Below are 16,669 nucleotides of genomic sequence, written 5' to 3'. Positions count from 1 at the left end.
TGTTGTCAATCCATGTTCTTCCCACTAAAATGAATTACTTCACATTTCTCCACTTAGAACTTCATTTGCCACTTTTCCACTTACTGCATCCTTTCGAAGTTCTACATCATTTTCCTCAAAGTTCATGATACTTCTAAATTTCATATTATCTGGAAATTTAGAAATTGTGCCCTGTACATCAAGGTCTAGGTCATTATGCTATATACTAATTGCTTATACTAACCACAAGGAACCTACTTCCAGCTTGAAAAACATTCATTAACCACTACTCAGTTTCTTATCAGTCAGCCAATTTCACATCCATGTTACTGCTGTCCTTTTCATAAGATATAACGTTCTCAAGTCTGTGTGGCACTGTATCACACTAATTTGGAAGTCCATGTATCTCACATCAATAGTTTTGCCTTTGTCAACCTTCCATTACCACTTTAAAAAACTCCAAGTTAAATATGATTTTCCCTTAGGAAATTCATGCTAGCTTTTTTAAATTAACCCGTATTTGTCCATGTGACTATTAACTTTGTTTTGCCTTATTGAGTCTAGAGATTTCTCAGCTACCAAAGTCAAACTGACTGGTCGTTAGTTCTTTGACTTACCCTTCCACTTTTTTTAAACAACGACGTAACCTTTGCAATTCCTTAGTTGTTTGCCATGACTCATAAATGTAAGGAAAACTGAAAACTTATTGCCAGTATTTTTGCAATTTCCACCCTTGTTTTTCTCTGTCTTTGGATGCATCTCATCCCATCATGGTGTCTTATCCACATTAAACACACAGACTCTATCCATTTAGAAAAGTGTGGAAGATAGAGCCAGGCCACTGGCAAGGTGACCACTAGAGAAAATAAAAATAGAGGTTATGTGTATTAGAGAGAGTTTTCAGCAATTGGTGGATGATATTGTGAAAGTAAAACGAGATGGCCCGGCTAATAGATGAGATAAATATTCAGTAGTTTTAAACTAATGCATACAGTCATGGAACATTGAAGTTGAGGTGACGAACATGGTATGTATGCATTCTCATAAAAAAGAATGCTTTGAGGTGAAAAGCAGCCTGCAGGTCCATTTGTCAGGAGAGATTGGGCGACAGTCATATGTGAATTGATACAGGATTGTTCAGAAGCAACATACCTGAAGGTCAAGAAACAGGTCACCCTGTCCTTTCAGCCAAGAATACTAGAGGAACAGTGAGTTTAAATTGTTCATGAGTAAATATCTTTGTTTTTTAAGTGCCCAAGATGTCAGCAATGATGGAGTAATAGATATAGGCAATATAAAGGATCACACCATAACAATATCATATACTATATGTGTTATTATTGCATTTTCTTTTGCAATCAAAATCAAATACCATTAGAATTTTAAGGAAAAAATGGATGAGTACTTGAAAGAGATTAATTTAAAAAGTTCTGGGGAGGAAAAAAATGACTTGGACTAAATTGGATGTCTCTTTTCAAAGAGTTAGCACAGGCACGATAAGTCAAGTAGCCTCTTTACTGTAAGATTCTTAGAATCACACTGACTCACCAATCCAACGACATAAGAAAGCATATTCCCGGAATATTCCCATCAATGTTGTCAGCCGCCTTAGTGTATTACGACCATTACATTAGGAAAAATTGTAATTAAGTCAATATACCTTCGTTCATCACTTTAATTTTCCCCCAGTGTCATCAGTGACAGATGAGTGGATGGAAACCTGCTTCTAGGTCTTTGCCATTGCCATTCTGGACAGGCTGCTAGGAGACTCACAAGAACTGCCCAGGGAACAATTCAGTTTAACACTGTTCCTGTTCCCTTCAATGCCTGAAGTGCAAAATCTCCAGCATGTCTGATACAGCAGAGAAAATGTACTTGCTGCTACATAGAACATAGTGCTGATGCTACAATATATATAGTGCCATTTTACCAAGTCCTTGTAGCAGGGGAATGTGGCATCTATCAGAGGACGGTGGGATAACCGGCTAATGGGTATACAAAATGATTACATTATAGAAAACAGAATTTAGGTTTTTGGTCATCTGTGTCGACTGTACAAGTGCAGTGGAATGGAGGGCTGGTGCAAAGGCCCAATCTGTAGGCACACTATTTATATGACATAATTTTTCCTTTGGCTACATTGTGTGCTAAAATGTCAGCACAGATTCCATCTTGTCTTGATGCCACAGATATATTCAAAAATATTTAATTGAGTACTGACAGCAATTATTCAGGTTTTGCAACAAGACTTCACCTTCCCCCTCTCACAGCTCATTTTAAATGAACTTAGTGTGTACCTTGGGTCCTTTTACAGAACAGTTTAAGTGCTTTGTTTTTACTGGAGACTTCTTGTTTCAAATATTTATGTAGATTTTTCTGAATATGACAATGAACTTTTTTGCAGACAATTATATTTCACAGCTACACAAAGTGAACTACAAGTTCAATATGTACAGGGCTGTTGCCGGGCAGATGCAGATGATAGAGCACCTAAGAAAGCGTTTTTTTGAGATCAACTTTCAGAAGAGTTCAAGCAATCAGAGTGCAGAGACAGGGAACAATTGAAATCAAAGCTTTCTCTGAGATTTGATTTGGATGTGCCCGAAATGCTGTAGTTTAGAATTGAAGCGGTACAATAGGAAAGGAGACATGGCAGGACAGGACAATCAGTATAAAGCTATGTTGCTTACCATAATGGCACCAACTACATCTTTGGTCTTTGCCATGTTTCTGAGGAACATAGGAACAGGAGTAAGCCATGCAGCCACTCGAGCTGGTTCTGCTATTGAACAAGACAATGGTTGATCTATGTCTAGACACCAATGCTTGCCTTTGGCCCATATCTTTAAATACCCTTGCTTAACAAAACATTATCTATTCCATATTTAAAACTAACAACTGATTTAGCATCAACTTCAATTTGTTGAAGAAAGTCCAAACATCAACCTACTACCCTTCGTTCATAGCAGTGCTTCTTATTTAAATAGAGCTAATTAAAATCATGAGGAAATTTGGTAGACATGTGAGTTGGTGATTGGAAGTCATAGATTTAAAATAATTTGCATACAAATGAGCGAGGATATGAAAAATTTCTTCACCTAAAGGGTTTTTTTAAGATCTGGAGCACTATCTGAAAGGGTGGTAAATTCAGATACCATTGGAATTTTAAGGACAAAATGGATGAGTACTTGAAAGAGATTAATTTGAAGAGTTCTGGGGGAGAAGAAATGACTTGGATTAAATTGGATGTCTCTTTTCAAAGAGTTAGCACAGGCACAATGAGTCAAGTAGCCTCTTTACTGTAAGATTCTTAGAATCACAATGACTCACCAATCCAACGACATAAGAAAGCATATTCCCATCAATGTTATCAGCCGCCTTAGTGTATTTTGACTTTTACATTAGGAAAAATTGTAATTAAGTCAATACACCTTCGTTCATCACTTTAATTTTCCCCCAGTGTCATCAGTGACAGATGAGTGGATGGAAACCTGCTTCTAGGTCTTTGCCATTGCCATTCTGGACAGGCTGCTAGGAGACTCACAAGAACTGCCCAGGGAACAATTCAGTTTAACACTGTTCCTGTTGCCTTCAATGCCTGAATTGCAAAATCTCCAGCATGTCTGACACAGCAGAGGAAATGTACTTGCTGCTACATAGAACATAGTGCTGATGCTACAATATATATAGTGCCATTTTACGAAGTCCTTGTAGCAGGGGAATGTGGCATCTATCAGAGGACGGTGGGATAACCGGCTAATGGGTGTACAAAGTGATTACATTATAGAAAACAGAATTTTGGTTTTCTGGTCATCTGTGTCGACTGTACAAGTGCAGTGGAATGGAGGGCTGGGTGCAAAGGCCCAACCTGTAGGCGTACTATTTATATGACATAATTTTTCCTTTGGCTACATTGTGTGCTAAAATGTCAGCACAGATTCCATCTTGTCTTGATGCCACAGATATATTCAAAAATATTTAATTGAGTACTGAGAGCAATTATTCAGGTTTTGCAACAGGACTTCACCTTCCCCCCCCCCCCCCACACACAGCTCTTTTTAAATGAACTTAGTGTGTACCTTGGGTCCTTTTACAGAACAGTTTTAGTGCTTTGTTTTAATTGGAGACTTCTTGTTTCAAATATTTATGTAGATTTTTCTGAATATGACAATGAACCTTTTTGCAGACAATTATATTTCACAGCTACACAAAGTGAACTACAAGTTCAATATGTACAGGGCTGTTGCCGGGCAGATGCAGGTGATAGAGCACCTAAGAAAGCGTTTTTTTAATATCAACTTTCAGAAGTGTTCAAGCCATCAGAGTGCAGAGACAGGGAACAATTGAAATCACAGCTTTCTCTGAGATTTGAGGAACATAGGAACAGGAGTAAGCCATGCAGCCACTTGATAAGCGAGGATGACTAAAGGGAAAAGTTCAACTAAATCCCAACTCACGGGGCATTTGCTGATGGTATTGGGCACGCCTGCAGGTTCGACTGCAACTGCAGCTTCCTCTGCAATTCCATTGGAATCACCTACCCAACAGACCGTGGCTGTAGAAATAGTGAAGCTCCAGGAGATGATTGAGGCATTGATCAGTGACAGTCACACTCGTCTGGAACCAATTTCGGCCAGAATGCACGTGCATGAGAAGAAGCTTGAAGGACTCGGAAAGCAGATGGAAGAGGTCGAGTAGCGGACTGCAACATCGGAGACCGTAATCGAGTCCTTGACAGAGTGGATCCAGGCCCTCTGGAAACAGGTCCTGGCCTGAACTGAAGAGGTCAATGACCTTGAAAATGGAATAAGGAGAAAGAATATCCATGTCGTTGGGCTGCTGGGTGGAGTGGAAGACAGGCAGCCAGCAAGTTTTTTTGAAGACTGGTTGCCACGTTTTCTTGATTGGGATGCTGTGGTGGGCCGGGTGAAGGTTGACAGAGTTCCATGGGTTGTGGTACGCAGGCTCAGTTCAGACCCCCACCCCGATCCTAGTGCAATTCCAATGCTACAGGGACCAGTAAAGACTTATGGAAGCATCCAGCATGCTGGGGAAGGATCCACAGGCCTTGATTTACAAGGGATCCAAGATAATGTTCTTCCAGACTTTTCTGCGGCTGTGATGCATAAAAGGAAGTTAATGAGGTTAAGAGAAAATTGAGGGACCTTGGTATTCAGTACTCTGTAAGGTATCTGACGATGCTTCATGTTACTCATGACAGGTCTGTATGATCATTTGATTCCTTGGTAAAAGCAAAAAACTTTCTGGACACTTTAAAATAGACTGGATGGACTAAGTTTTTTCCTTTGCTTTCGTACTTCTATCTTTTTCTTAAAGTAAGTGTCATTGGATTTTTTTTCAGATGTTAATTGGTGTTAATGTATAGTTGGAGATGGGCAGAGTGCTCACTTTTTTTATGTATTTGTTTATATTAGCCTTTTTTCCCTCTTTTTCTTTTCCTTGGGTTTGGGGTGCAGCTCAAGCTGGACGGAGGAATGGAGGTGTATGTGGGAGGTGTAAGTGCCTCCTGTGGGCAAGGGTAGGAGCCCCCATTAGGTGCATTTTGTGTTTTGTACTTGATTTAGAGTCATAAGGTCATAGAGAGTACAGCATGGAAACAGAACCGTCGGTCCAACCCATCCATGCCGACCAGATATCCCAACCCAATCTAGTCCCACCTGTCAGCAGCCGGCTCATATCCCTCCAAACCCTTCCTAGTCATATACCCATCCAAATGCCTTTTAAATGTTGCAATTGCACCAGCCTCCACCACTTCCTCTGGCAGCTTATTCCATACACGTACCACCCACTACGTGAAAATGTTGCCCTGTAGGTCTCTTTTATATCTTTCCCCTCTCACCCTAAACCTATGCCCTCTAGTTCTGGACTCCCCGACACCAGGGAAAAGACTTTACCTATTTACCGTATCCATGCCCCTCATAATTTTGTAAACCTCTATAAGGTCACCCCTCAGCCTCCGACACTCCAGGGAAAACAACCCCAGCCTGTTCAGCCACTCCCTATAGCTCAAATCCTCCAACCCTGGCAACATCCTTGTAAATCTTTTCTGAACCCTTTCAAGTTTCACAACATATTTCTGATAGGAAGGAGACCAGAATTGCACACAATATTCCAACAGTGGCCTGACCAATGTCCTGTACAGCCGCAATATGACCTCCCAACTCCTGTACTCAATACTCTGACCAATAAAAGAAAGCATACCAAACGCCTTCTTCACTATCCTATCTACCTGCGACTCCACTTTCAAGGAGCTATGAACCTGCACTCCAAGGTCTCTTTGTTCAGCAACACTCCCTAGGACCTTACCATTAAGTATATAAGTCCTGCTAAGATTTGCTTTCCCAAAATGCAGCACCTCGCATTTATCTGAATTAAACTCCATCTGCCACTTCTTGGCCCAGTGGCCCATCTGGTCAAGATCCTGTTGTAACCTGAGGTAACCTAATTTTTCTGTAGATGTGGTTTTTGAATGTTCAATAGTCTATTAGGTATTGTAGTTATAGTGCATGTAGGTTTTAAACACTATGAGTCTGTTTTTATTGATGCTCAGCATTTTTAAAGTCAAAGTCTTCCTCTCGGGAGTCCAAAGGTTGTTGTAGAGGGTCATGGCTAATTGTGTTCTTAAATGGTGCACCTGGAACATTAAGGGGAGTCATTCACCAGTCAAGAGGGAAAAGGTCCTGTTGAATCTTAAAAAGGAGAGCGTGGATATTGCCCTATTGCAGGAGACTCACCTTGATGATAAGGAACACCTGAAGTTATAGCAGGGTGGGTTCAATCGGGTGTTTTCTTCATTCTTCATTCTTCAATACTAAGAGTAGGGGAGTGGCCATATTTGTCCTGAAGAATCTCCCATTTAAGTTAATACATCATAGTAAAGATGAGTTTAGATATTTCATAATTCTGAAAGCCTCAATATATGGTGAAGAGTATGGTATTTTGAATGTTTATTATCCCCCGACGAACGCCCTTAAATTTTTCATTGATGCATTTTCTAAATTGCTGGCCCTTGGAATGCAGCATATCATTATGGGGCGGGGGAGGGGGGGGGGGTGGTTTCTAACTGCCTTATGGACCCTATGGTGGATAGAATGCCCAAATGTCCCCCCAAAACTATCTCCACAATCTAAGCAGCTGGTTGATTTATGTCAGGAACTGGATCTGGTGGATGTTTGGAGACGTCTCCACCCTACTTTAATTTCTTTCTAATCTACATAAGTACCATACAAGGATTGGTCTTTTCCTAACTCCCATGACTTTTTTGGATACGGTGATATCCTGCACAGTTGGGAATATTGCCATCTTCGATCATGCAGCAGCATATTTAATGGTCGAGATTAAGGGAAATGTAACAGGTTCATGGAACTGGTGAATGGATCCCTTTATTCTCAAGGATAGTAAGTTCATTGAGTACTTCTCTAATGAATTTAAAGCATTCTTGACCATCAATTTGGATACACCTAGTAGCCTGTCTATTCTCTGGGAGACTTATGGTGGAGGGATAATTATTTCTTATTCTGCCAGTTGGAAGTGACAGAACAGCACCTGCTCAAGGCACGATTGAAGGCAGCCAAGTTGGCATTTTGATAGGCCATTGGTGGTTAAGTTGCAGCGGGTCACAGCTCTTTGGACCACCTTAAATTCAATGCTCACACAGACAGCAAGGAAGGAACTTGCCTTTGCGAACCAAAGGGTGTTGGAGCATGGTGATAGGCTGGGCAAATGTTTGACATATCTGGCTAGGAAAAAGAATGACTCCCCCCCCAAATCTATTGTCTCAATTAGGGAAGGGACTAGGACTCTCACTTGTGATTCTAAAAAGATTAATGCTGCATTTTGGAGATTTTACTCAGAACTATACCAGTCAGAATGCTGTGAGAATAGGTGGGATAAAGTGGAGTCCTTTTTAAGAACCTAAATCTTCCAGGCGTGACCTCCAAACAGGCGTCTCTCTTTAATGCCCCTTTAACAATGTAAGAGGTACAGAAGGCAGTGAAGCAACTTCAAAGTGGAAAGGCACCCGGCCTTGATGGTCTCCCTCGTGAACTTTACGAGAATTTATAAATATATTGTCAGGGTTGATGTTGGACATGTACAATTACTTGGAGAAAGTGAGGACTGCAGATTCTGGAGATCAGAGCTGAAAAATGTGTTGCTGGAAAAGCGCAGCAGGTCAGGCAGCATCCAAGGAGCAGGAGAATCGACGTTTCGGGCATAAATCCTTCTCTTTGTACAATTACTTGTCCAGTAATGATTGCCTCCTGCCATCTTTGAGAGAGGCTAATATCTCTCTTATCCTTAAGAAAGGAAGACCCCAAAGGACTGTGCTTCTTACAGATTTTGAAATTCTGTCCGAGACTCTTGCATTAAAGCTGGAAACGGTGTTGCCTTCCATTGTCAAAGAGGACCAGACGGATTTTCTTAAGGGCTGCAGATCCTCCAACAATGTTAGGAGGTTACTCAATATGACTTAAGCATGTCAGCAGTGATCGGTTCAAGGAAAAGTTTTTTTTATATGCAGAGAAGGCATTTGATTGGGTGGAATGGCCATATCTTTTCTATACCCTGGAACGGTTTGGTCTCGGTGAAGTCTTTACTAGGTGGGTAAGGGTCCTTTATAGTTATCCTGTGGCGGTGGCTCTCACCAATGATGTAAGACCTAGTAATTTTAATATTTGTAGGGGCAGTCAGCAAGGTTGTCCCCTTTCACCTCTACTGTTTATGTTGTGATTGAGCTGCTGGCAGTAGCTGTTCATAGGGATTCTAACATAGCTGCTCCAGAAGTGGGATCAAAAGCACATAAGATCACATTAAATGCGGACGTCATTCTTATTTTTCTTTAGAATCCAGCAGTGTCTGTGCCCCATTTGATACAGTATATCAATTCATTTGGCTGTTTTTCGAGTTACAAGATTAATTTTTCAAAATCGGAGGCTATGCCTATGGGAGTCTTAGGGGAATACTTGCTCTATGTCGGCCTTTTTGGTACTCCCATCTTCAATCAGCTATTTAAGGCTAATTTTGTGCACTTGTTTGACAAGATTAAACAAGATCTTCAAAGATGGGAGGCCCTTCCGATATCTTGGTTAGGTCAAGTAACTCTTATTAAAATTAATGTCCTTCCTTGTTTGCTATACCCTACACAGATGCTCCCTTTGATCTTTCCCAGGCAAGTGTTTCGGAGACTTATAGGCAACTCCTTATTAAACTCGCGAAATTACAATTGCCCCAAGGGCTGGGGGGAGTGGACCTCCTGGATATTAAACGATATCAGTTAAGCTCCCTTTTATCTTTTGACTGGGCCTGTGGGGACCCGGTGTCAATATGCTTGGATATTCAAGTCTCTCAGGAAAAATGTCCACTTATTAGCTTGTTACTTCTAGATAAAATTAGGACAGTTGCAGAATGTTGATGTAATCCAATAGTTATTAATACTGTCAAGGTGTGGAGGGAAATGCCATAGAGTGAGGGTAATATGTCTAAAACATCTTTTCTTACCCCTATAGTTGATATGCTGGGTTTCCAGCCAGGGACAATGGACTCTGGATTTAAACTCTGGACAGCCAGAGGAGTTTCCTCTTTGGGTGATTTATTTGAGGGGGAAATAATGATGTCCTTTGACCAAATAATCCATAAGTACGGCAGAGACCTTTTTTGTTTCTTCCAGATTAGAGATTTTATCCAAAAAGAAACTATGCTTTTGACCGACTTCTACAGATCTGATACAGAGAAGAGGATGCTTCATGCCAAGGGCACTCTCTCAGTGAATACTCTTTATCATTTGTTGGGGGGGTTGGCCCCTCAGATGATATGGAGTGATTATATGAGGTTTACAAAGTTAAAAAGAAAGCTAGTGCTGCGCCTTCAACCACCTGATGAAGAAGCAGCGCTCCGAAAGCTAGTGCTTCCAATTAAACCTGTTGGACTATAATCTGGTGTTGTGTGATTTTTAACTTTGTACATCCCAGTCCAACAGCAGCATCTCCAAATTATGTGAGCTTTGGGAGAAAGAGTTACGAGTTGCGATCTCTTCTGAGGTATGGGAGGATATTTGTGAGAACGCAAAAGACATTTTGATTTGTAATAGGACCCATGCCATGCAATTGAAGATTCTTCAGAGGGTCTATCTGGCCCCAGATCGTCTCTTGAAATTTAAGGTAGGGGTATCTTCAATGTGTCCCAAGTGTAAAATAAGTACTGCTACTCTCACTCACTGTCTGTGGTCCTACCACAGGCTTTGTATGTACTGGAGTGCTGTGGCAGCAATAATAGAGAGGGTCTTGGGGACCAAAGTTAAGATGGACCTGGTCTCTCTTTTCTTGGGCCTGCCCAATTTATCTTCTTCACATACACATAGGAGAAAACATTTTAATATTCTTACTTTTTGTGTGAGGAAAAACATTTTGATGTGTTTGGTGTCTGAAAACACACTGGGTCTATTGGGTTGGCGCAAGCTAATCATGGAACACATTCCCCTGGACTTTCTCACAAATATGGTGCACTAAAAAACTGAAAATGTTTATAAGACATGGCAGTCTTTTTTGGGTTACCTAGAAGCAGATTTGTCTGCCATTTTAATTCGGGCCTTTGTATAGCCATGATGATTTGGTTTAGTGAACTTGCTGTCCCAAGAAGAATTTTGAATAAATTCGGGTGTAATATTTAACACTGTCAAAGCTATTGTTTTGTGGCACTGAATGGTGTTATTTATTTGTCTTGTACATGAGTACAGTTTTGTTCTGTTTGTGTTGTTGTTCTTTTTTTATATAGAGTAGTTTGGTTGTTGTTTTATTGTTGTTATAATATTGCAATTTTGTAATTTTTTAAAAAAGAAATCTTTTCAATAAAAATACTTTTTTAGAAAAGTTGTTTGATATCAATTTTCAAAAGAGGTCAAGCATCAGAGTGCAGAGGCAGGGAACAACTGAAATCAAAGGGTTGATTTGGATGTGCCCCAAATGCAGTATTTTAGGATTGAAGTGGTACAATAGGAAAGGAGACATGGCAGGATAATCAGTAGACAGCTATGTTGCTTACCATAATGCACCAACTACATCTTTGGTCCTTGTTATGTTTCCTAATGACCAAGTGGAACTTCATCCACCTCTACTGGGTTAACAAGGACCCACTTGAAGAATTTTACCATCTACTACAAGGATATCTGCAGCCAACAGGAAACTAATGTACAGTGTTGGCAATACTCAATCAAGGTCACCATTATTTTCAAATATTTGCATCCAATGCATTCAGGAGAGCCAGTCACACGTATTAATCAGATGACTGATGACCAGCCCTCACATCTCTTTTCCCACTGAGTAGCAATAGGATCATGACCCAGCTGCCCAAGGCAAAGATTAATTAGTTACAATTTTAGTTATTAACATAGGCAAATGAGGTTAGAATTCTACAGATTTGAGAAGCATAGATTAAGGGTTGTATCTCATCAAGGTTTAAATGATAATGACACCTCAAAGCACTGCAAATTTACTACCAATGATGTCTTCACAAAATCCTCTAAATCCAGCAGCAAAAATGGTCATCCAACATCAGCATCCTCTCCCAAACCTGTCCAACATTGAGATGCTGATCAGTTAAAACCAGCTCTGCTGGGCAGGACAAGTTGCTTGTATGCCTAATATTAGACTCTGGAGTCCCTATCCCAGCAAAAGTGCAGGAAAATTATGTTAAGGTAGAAAACCAGCTATGGTCTTATTGAATGGCAGAGCTAAATGTCTTCCTCCTGGTCCTATTTGTTATGTCCTTATGCCTAACATCTGTGGTAGGTAAGTTACTTGAGAAGATTCTGAGGGATACAATATACATGCATTCGGAAAGACAGGGTTTGATTAGGAGTAGTCAGCATGGCTTTTTGTTTGGGAGATCATGCCTCTCAAATTTGTTACAACTCTTTGTATTTTGGAAAAGAAAATCAGAGCAGGGCTTATACTCTTAATGGTAAGGTCCTGGGGAGAGTTGCTGAACAAAGAGATCTTGGGTGCAGGTTCATAGTTCCCTGAAAGTAGAGTCACAGGTAGATAGGATATTGAAGAAGACATTTGGTATGCTTTTGGTCAGAGCATTGGTTATATGAGTTGAAAGGTCATGTTGTAGCTGTACAGGACATTGGTAAGGCCACTTTTAGAATATTGGGTGCAATTCTGGTCTCCCTGCTACTGGAAGGATATTGTGAATTTTGAAAAGGTTCAGAAAAGATGTACAAGGATGTTGCCAGGGTTGGAGGATTTGATCTATAGGGAGAGAGTGAATAGGCTGTTTTCCCTGGAGCATTGGAGGCTGAGGGTGTGACCTTATAGAGTTTTATAAAATCATGAAGGGCATGAATAGGGTACATAGACAATGTAGGGCGGGTGCTTCCAGAACTAGAGGGCATAGGTTCAGAGTGAGAGGGGAAAGATATAAGAGGGACCTAAGGGGCAACCTTTTCATGCAGAGGGTGGTGCATATATGGAATGAGCTGCCAGATGGAGTGGTGGAGGTTGGTACAATTGCAACATTTAAGAGGCATTTGGGTGGGTATCTGAATAGGAAGGGTTTGGAGGGAAATGGGCCAATTGCTGACAAATGGGACTAGATTAGGTTATGGTATCTGGTTGGCATGGACAAGTCAGACTGAAGGGTCTGTTTCCATGTTGTACATCTCTATGACTCTAATGATCAGGAAGATTGATGGTGACAGGGTGGTATACATAGTCTAAATGGATTTTAGTAAGGCCTTTGATAGGGTTAGGGTTAAGTTCCACATGGTGAGCTGTTCTGGAAGGTTAGATCTCATGGAATCCAGGGAGAGCTAGCAAATTGGATACACAAATGGCTTGATGATAGGAAGCAGAGGATAATAGTGGAAGGAAGCTTGTTGGGTTGAAAGCCTGTAATTAGTGGAGTGCCTCAGGGGTCGATGGTGGGTCCCTTGCTGTTTGTCATCTATGTAAATGATTTGGATGAGAATGTACAAGGCAAGATGACACTAAAATAGGTGGATAGTGAGGAGCGTTATCAGAAATTGCAGCAGGAACTTGATGAGCTGGAAAAGCAGGCCAAGAAATGACAAATGGAGTTTAACATAGCTAAATGTGAGGTGTTGTGCTTTAGAAAGTCAAATCAAGGTAGGAGTTTCATGGTGAATGGTAGGGCCGTAAGGAGTGTAATGGAACTGAGGGACCTTGGAGTTCAGGTGCACAGTTCTCTGAAAGTTGAGATACAGATAGACAGAGCAGTGAAGTGGGATTTTGGCATGCAGGCCTTCACCAATCATGGCATTGAGTATAGAAGTTGGGAAGTTACTTTGCAGTTGTACAGGACATTAGTGAGGCCACACTTGGAGTATTGTGTTTAGTTCTGGTCACCTTGCGATTGAAAGAATGTTATTAAACTGGAAAGAGTGCGGAAGACATTTACAAGGATGCTGCCTGGATTCAAGGGATTGAGTTATAGGGAAAAGTTGGACAAGCAAGGACTTTTTTCTTTAGAGCATAGGAGACTGAGGGAAGATTTTTAAAAAGTGTATAAGATCATGAGAGGCATGGATAGGGTGAATGCACTCAGTCTTTTTTCCCAGGGTTGGGAAATGGATGACTACAGGGCACCAGTTGAAGGTAAGAGGGGAAAGAATAAATGGGAACCTGAGGGGCAACTTTTTTTTTACACAGAGGGTGGTACACATTTGGAAGTGGAGTAGTTGAGGCAGGTACATTGACAATATCTAAAAAGCATTTGGGCAAATATGTGGATCGGAAAGGTTTAGAAAGATATGGATTAGTGGTGGTGGAAAAGCACAGCAGTTCAGGCAGCATCTGAGGAGCAGCTCCTCGGATGCTGCCTGAACTGCTGTGCTTTTCCAGCACCACTAATCCAGAATCAGGTTTCCAGCATCTGCAGTCATTGTTTTTACCTTTTAGAAAGATATGGGCCAAGTGCAAGGAAATGGGGTTAGTGTGGATGGACATTTTGGTCGGCATGGACTAGTAGGGCCAAAGGGCCTGTCTCTGTGCTATAGGGCTCTATGACTCTATGTCAAGAAAAAAGTCAATTTTACATCTAGGTTTTAATGGCTAGATGAGAATCTTGAGACTGAACAGCAGGGGACCTACTCGTATGCATTAAAACCCCACTATTACCCAGTCTTGCCTCAGTTATATGTAGATTTCTATTCTCCCAGGCAGTAGAGAAACTAGATGGCAACAATTCTCCAAATAAAAGTTTGGCAGGTCACTGTGTGTGCAGGGACTGACAGTAATTTCAGGTATTAGAACAGGGAGCATCCCATGGCTCTTAACTTGCTTTCCTTGGGCTCCCTTACTTTGTGCCTACTTGGATGTTCATAGTATCTATGCCTTGCCTGGTAATGCAATCTGGTAGCCAGGTGGCTTGTCATGTTTAGCATAATGAACAGGCAAAAGGGATTGTACTACTTGGCTGCAAGTACCTAATGGTTCTTTAAAGTCTGATCAAAATGATTACAAGAAGGCATGTGCACTAATATGAAGCAAATCCATTAGCTTAATCTACTGAATATATGTTAGAGACATATGCCAATTTATGAAAGAATCTCTTACCTTAAACTACATAATGTTTATATAAATAAGAGAGTCTCACACTGCCCTCTATCCACTGGGGACTTTGGCGACAGTAGCACTCAGAGCTCTATCTCAGCTTCCATGGCATTGGTCTTGCGAGCCCCAGCCCAATGGTGAAAAGACCAATCAGTGGGGCAAAGTCCCTCATATAAGTACAGCTCTGAATCGAAGATTACGTTCTGAATCTTCACTTCATAATACCTTTAGTACTTTTCCAGACATTCCGTTGTGCAGAAAACAATTTAAAAGATATCCAGGTGGCTCCATGTTAATGACATAAAAGAATGCTTCCCAAAGACAATCCAGGTTTTGCTGTTACCTCCAAACCAAAACAGGACTTTTCCATGTGTTTTTCCATTTTATTTCAATTGATCATTGCCATATCCCTTAACAATGAACCCTTAATGGTATGGTCTGAAAATATCATTTTTATGCCCAATACTACAGGGCTCTATGGTCAGTCAGGGGCTGGTTTTTGATCAGTCAAGAAAGGTGGTGAGGTGTTTCAAATGAGGGAGTACAAACCGCAGAGGGCAAAAAGGGGTTAGTGTTTTGGAGGGGGGGCTAGGGCTGATGTGAGCAAGTGAGGAAAGATGCTGCATGCAATATTGAGAGTGGTAGACCATAGCTTTGGTGGGTGTGGATGCATAGGCAGAGTTAGAGTGAGTGTGGGTAGCTGAGAGAAGGTGGTGGCACTTACCCTTGGAACTTAGACGGTCATTAACCATCTTCCGACATTACTACGCCTTCCCCCAGACCCTGGATACTACACTGGCCTGGGTGTCTACTTCAGATTAGGCTAGCAGCATCTAATTCTGGATTAGTGGTGCTGGAAGAGCACAGCAGTTCAGGCACATCCAAGGAGCAGTAAAATCGATGTTTCGGGCAAAAGCCCTTCATCAGGAATAAAGGCACAGGGCCTGAACGGTGGAGAGATAAGCTAGAGGAGGGTGGGGGTGGGGAGAAAGTAGCATAGAGTACAATAGGTGAGTGGGGGAGGGGATGAAAGTGATAGATCAGGGAGGAGGGCGGAGTGGATAGGTAGAAAAGAAGATAGGCAGGTAGGACAAGTCATGGGGACAGTGCTGAGCTGGAAGTTTGGAACTAGGGTGAGGTGGGGGAAGGGGAAATGAGGAAACTGTTGAAGTCCACATTAATGCCCTGGGGTTCAAGTGTTCCGAGGCAGAAGATGAGGCGTTATTCCTCCAGGCGTCTGGTGATGATGGAGCGGCGGTGAAGGAGGCCCAGGAACTCCATGTCCTCGGCAACGCCACTCATCTGCATTCTGCTGACACGCCCCCCCACAGATCCCACTGTCACCATTCCCGGCCCCCAGAACCCTGAGGGGAACACCACCCCTGCTCATTCCCCCCACCATCACACCCACTCCAGTTACCGGCTCCGCCCCCACTCCCAGCTTCACACCCACACCAGATCCCAGCTCCCAGCCCTGCCGAGTTTTCACCATCCCTCCAGATCTTCCCTTCACTGAGGATCAGTCCACAGCAAAGGACTCGCCTTCATCCCCCTCCGTCCACGCATCAATGAATTTAATACACGCCGTGACGTCGAACATTTCTTCCGCCGCCTCCGCCTCCAAGCTTACTTTCAAAATCAGGACTCCCGCCCACTTTCCGAGGACCCCGTCGCCCACCTCCAACAAACTGCATCCACCTGGACACCCCGCGCTGGCCTATTACCTGCCCTCGACCTCTTCATTTCCAACTGCCGTCGAGACATTAACCGCCTCAACCTGTCTACCCCCCTCCCCCACTCCAACCTCTCACCCTCACAACGCGCAGCCCTCCAATCCCTCTGCTCCAATCCCGACCTCACCATCAAGCCAGCAGATAAAGGGGGTGCAGTGGTAGTCCGGCGCACTGACCTCTACACTGCTGAAGCCAAATGCCAACTCGAGGACACTCTTCCTACCGCCCCCTCGACCAGGACCCCACCCATCACCAAACCACCATCTCCCAGACCATACAGAACCTCATCACCTCAGGAGATTTCCCACCCACAGCTTCCAACCTCATAGTCCAGGAACCCCGCACTGCCCGGTTCTACCTCCCTCC

This window comes from Chiloscyllium plagiosum, unplaced genomic scaffold (assembly GCF_037043375.1).
Source record: "Chiloscyllium plagiosum isolate Xiang-an unplaced genomic scaffold, Cpla_swu_hap1 HiC_scaffold_7, whole genome shotgun sequence".
NCBI classification, from domain to species: domain Eukaryota; kingdom Metazoa; phylum Chordata; class Chondrichthyes; order Orectolobiformes; family Hemiscylliidae; genus Chiloscyllium; species Chiloscyllium plagiosum.
This window is presented reverse-complemented; position numbering follows the sequence as displayed.